A 5098-nucleotide genomic window follows, 5' to 3' on the forward strand; every position below is an offset into this window, starting at 1 on the left:
GCGTCACTTCCGGCCGCGGCGAGTCCCGCGCGCGCAGTGCTCCGCCGGCGCGTGAGGTTGCCATGGCAACTGGGCGCTGCGTGCCGCGCGCTGGCTGCACCCGACCTGCACCGACGGGGACTCCCGGGTCGGCGGCGCTGGGGTAAAGGGGGCGCTGGCCGCCATGCGCCCAGCTCGGCCGCGGTACCCGCTCCGTGCCTTCGGTGAAATCGGAATTGTGCACCGGGGTGGGGCCGACCCCCTCTTCCCCCGACAGCTACACTGTGGTCACGCCCTTGCGGAGGCAGGCGACCGCGCGCCGGGGGTCTGAAGGCCCGCTCCTGCAATCGCCCTACCCCGCCCCCTCGGGCAGGAGCGGGATGGGCGCCTCCGGCCACGCGTCCCACCCCTGGCGTTTCGCTGCAGGGGCGGGAGCTGCCGCCTGAGGCTCTGGGGAGCGAACGGGGCAGCCCCCGCATTTGTTCCCGGCTCCGGGGGAGTTGGGTGGGTTGATGGCTCCAGAAGGGCTTTTGCCCGTTTCTTGTAATGACTGAAGCGCTCAACTTCAGCTACGGATTTGAGAAGTGCCCAGGTTGGCTTTCCCCGCCGAGTCTTGCAAGGTTGTTCTAGCCCTGAAATTGGCCAACAAAGACTGGCGAGCCTGAGAAGCGGGGCTAAGGGTGGTGAAAAGGCTGGGGGCGGAGGGTTGGAGGGCCCGGGAATTGGGCATGGTGAGTTGCCAGGTCAACCCTGCATTGTCGCTTCTAGCTCCTGGCGTCCTCCCTGCGTGTTCCGATGTCATTTTGCCACCTGTTCGCAGTTGCTATTTTCAGATAACGTTTATTTATAGCTGCTGGGACTTCGGTGTTCCCAGCCGTTCCATATCAGGACTGAAATACAGGAAAGAAGCAACGTTGCGCGGTGGGTAATTTCTTGGCTCCCAAATGGGGCGGTAACTGGGCAAGTTACTTAGAAAGTTAGCTCCTACCACAGTGGTAGCTAGGAAAATTAGATGAGATAATGAAAAAAAAAAAAAAGAATGCTTGGCACCGTGCCTGGCACAATAGTAAATACTTAGTAAATGGAAGCTAATAAAAAATAATATTGGAACATTCTTATTTATTGAACCAGAAAAGAGAAGTCAGCTATCAGCAAGACCAAAATTGCCTCGCTGCAATTTAGCCTGGTGGTTTGCAACCCTGGCTGCACATTAAAATTATCTGGAGAACGTGCACAAAAATAGCAATGCCTGAGCCCCCCTCTAGAGATCCTGATTTAACGTCTCTCCAGTGAGATCCTGGCTGAGCTAAGGCGAGGGAGTCAGGGTAGCCAGGAGGGACTTCCTATTAGTTGAGGAAATAGGAATTCTATTGGATATAATCGAAGGTATTAAATATATGTAACTTGAAATTTTACGACATTATGCTTTATGAAATTAGAGATTGAGTATTAAAGCTGTTCATATCTATTTCAGACTGTTTTATGGAAACTTTTCTAGTATTAATTTACTTCAAAGAAGCACACATTTGCCAAAAAGTTACTACTGAGTGTCTCCTCCTTAAACTTATCCTTCAGGGATCATCTCAACCATTTATTAGATATTTACAAGTCACCTAAGAGGATTTTCATCTTAATCCCTTTGCTCTGGTACTTTAAAAAACAGGCACAACCCTATCTTTGGACTCCTTTTGTGGTAAGCATTCTCATAGCTTTCAATCACTTCTCTTTCTCTGAATATTTCTAGGAGACCAAAAAGGTACATTATTTATTTTTGTCATTCTTGGAAGCACAGCCCATTATAGTAGGTTCCCTATTATTCGTTGAATTGAATATATTCAATTCTTATAGAGGGTGGGCAAAAGTAGGTTTATACTGTTCTTATGGAAAATACAATAATTAATAAAATAATAATACAAGAATAAACTGTTTGCCAGGCTGGCGTGGCTCAGTGGTTGAGTATCAACCTATGAACCAAGAGGTCACGGTTTGATTCCTGGTCAGGACATATTCCAGGTTGCCAGCTCAATCCTGTGTGAAGCATGCAGGAGGCAACTGATCTCTCTCATCATTGATGTTTTCTCTCTCTCTCTCTCTCTCTCTCTCTCACCCCCCCTCTCCTTTCCTCTCTGAAATCAATAAAATATGTTTTTGAAAAAATAATAAACTGTTTCACGCACTCACACTGTAAACCTACTTTTGCCAACCCCTGTATTAGTATATTGAAAAAACATCCTTGCAATAACTCACAACTTATTACATCTTAATTTATCTTTTTATTTATTTTTTAATATATTTTATTGATTTTTTTTTTTACAGAGAGGAAGGGAGAGGGATAGAGAGAAGCATGGATGAGAAACATCGATCAGCTGCCTTCTGCACACCCCCTACTGGGGATGTGCCTGCAACCAAGGTACATGCCCTTGACCGGAATCTAACCTGGGACCCTTGAGTCCGCAGGTCGACGCTCTATCCACTGGGCCAAACCAGTTAGGGCATTAATTTATCTTTTTAGAATGTACTTAAAATGTATAATTTGCAAAATTACTGTTTTATACTTCAGATTAATGAACACATCATCTTTGGACTTTGGTTTGTGACTACATTAGTTCCTATGTAAGCAGTAGCTAAAATTATGTAGTTATTTGATACTTCTTAAATGCTACCTTAAAAAGACTTTGTAGCTATTATCAGCTTAGAAATTATATCTCTTGGAAATTGTAATGAAATAATTTCATTAATTCTGGAAGATACATTATTAATTGTTTGGTATCCTCAAACCAAGCTAAGAAATAGCACACAGAGCCCTAGCCAGTGTTGCTCAATGGTTAGATTGTTGGTCCGAGCATGGAAGGGTCCTGGGTTCAATTCCAGGTCTAGGGCATGTACCTAGGTTACATGGTCCATCAATCCTTGGCCCTAGTCAGGGCACTTACAGCAGGCAACTGATAGATGTGCCGCTCTCACATCTACTAGTATGTTTTTCTCCCTCCCCCCTCCCTCCTTCCCTTCCACTCTAAAAGTCAATGGAAAAACTGTCCTCTGGTGTTTTGATGTTAATCAAAACAAAAAACAAAACAAAAGAAATAGCACTCACTCAATTAAATGAATTGCCCTGTCTTAGTAAAACATTAAGCACAGCACACAGCCTCTAAACCACAGAAAGGTGATTCCTGGCCCGTGAGAAGGTGATAATTACAGAGACATAAATGACTGTCCTTCTAAAGATTTCTCAGCAGTAACGGATTTTTTCAACTCACCCACAGGTGATTCAGATTCTATGATCACATTCAGGAGTTGACTTGCACTTAAGAATTAGAGTTTTCACCTCTTCTCAGCCTGGAATACGAAGGTATGTGAAGCAAGAAACTTTCTTTCATACCTGACACTGATGCTCTTCATATTTCCTAGAAAATGATAATTCAGTTCTTCACAAGAAATGAAGGCTTCTCACAAGTGTGTTCTACTTATATTACCAAGAACGTTGGTTTTATGGGTTACTACCATCCAAGTCCTCTTTTTACCCTTAAGCAAATGTACTTGTAAATAGATACATTTTTAGTTTATGGTAGGTATATTATATTTATAAATCAACCCTTAGCCAGTGACCCAGAATTTTTTTTAGTTTTTTAATAATGTAGATTCCAAAATGAATACGCAAAAATGATGTTTATACAGACCAAAACTGAGGATTTTATTGATGGCCTTTTAAAATGCTCTTATCTGCCCTACCTGATTTGGCTCAGTGGATAGAGCATCGGCCTGCAGACCAAAGAATTCCGGTTCCGATTCCTGTCAAGGGTACATGCCTGGGTTGCATGTTAGATCCCCAATAGGGGGTGTGCAGGAGACAGACGATCAATAATTCCCTCTCATCATTGATGTTTCTATCTCTCTTCCTCTTTGAAATAAAATATATATACATAAATAAATGCTTTATCCAAGAATAATGTTCCTTCTAGCTGCTTTCTTCTTTGTTTTGATCTTTGTCACTTCACACCGGTTGCTTTCCTTCAATTTCTGCTAATTCATGATTTTCTGCTTAAAGATTAAAATAGAACAGAAAATAAGAAGCATATTGGAAGCATGTTGAAAGTTCTGAATTGTGGAGGTGATACTTTCAATCATGGTCTCAGGTTGGGTCACTTTGGGGAGATGCCAAATAAAATTACTGTCATAAAAGTCCAGCATTAGGGCTTAAACCTAGGTAGCCAGCTTTCTAGAAGAAGGGCTGGAAAAGAACTTTAGTAGATAAATCCCTATGCATACAATAGTATCCCCACCCTAAGCCTGCTTGATACCTCCTATCCAAAGACCTTTGTTTAGCTCCAGCCTTATGCCATCTTGCAAAGGGGTAAATGTGGGATCTCAATGTTTAACTTCTTTTTAAACTAACTTTGAACCAATCACCCTGTTTTTAGCCCCACCATCATTCCACTCTCAAATGGGCCTGATGCCACCAAATCCTGAAAATCTTTGAAGGTTCATTTGGACCATTCAGGGCTTAGAACTCAGCTTTCTTTCATATATATATATATATATATATATATATATATATATATTTGATTTTTTACAGAGAGAAAGGGAAAGGGATAGAGAGTTAGAAACATCAATGAGAGAGAAACATCGATCAGCTGCCTCCTGCACCACTCCCTACTGGGTATGTGCCCGCAACCAAGGTACATGCCCTTGACCGAAATCGAACCTGGGACCCTCTATCCACTGAGCCAAACCGGTTAGGGCAGAACTCAGCTTTCTTACAGTCAGTAAACTTTAATTCATCTGCTTTCCAGTTTCCAAAAATGTGGTATTGTTATCTCCTGTCCTGTTATCATTGTCCTTGTATCAGAAGGCCTTTAACAAATTCATTTACTGTCATTTTAATGTGGTTTTGGGGAGGAGTAGAGGCATGTGTTTAATTCCCCATCTTTATTTTTAAAATCTGCCCTCAATGAGGATACAATGTCCCCATGCATATAAAAGTTTAGAAATCTGAAGAAAACTAACATCTTTACTCTGCTCTTGATTAATACAAGGATCCTAGACTGGTTTAACTCCTATGAAATCCCTCTCCTAATTTATATTGTAATTCAGTGTTTTTGTTCTGATCATCTTGTAAGTT

This window comes from Myotis lucifugus, unplaced genomic scaffold (assembly GCF_000147115.1).
Source record: "Myotis lucifugus unplaced genomic scaffold, Myoluc2.0 scaffold_885, whole genome shotgun sequence".
Lineage (NCBI taxonomy): Eukaryota > Metazoa > Chordata > Mammalia > Chiroptera > Vespertilionidae > Myotis > Myotis lucifugus.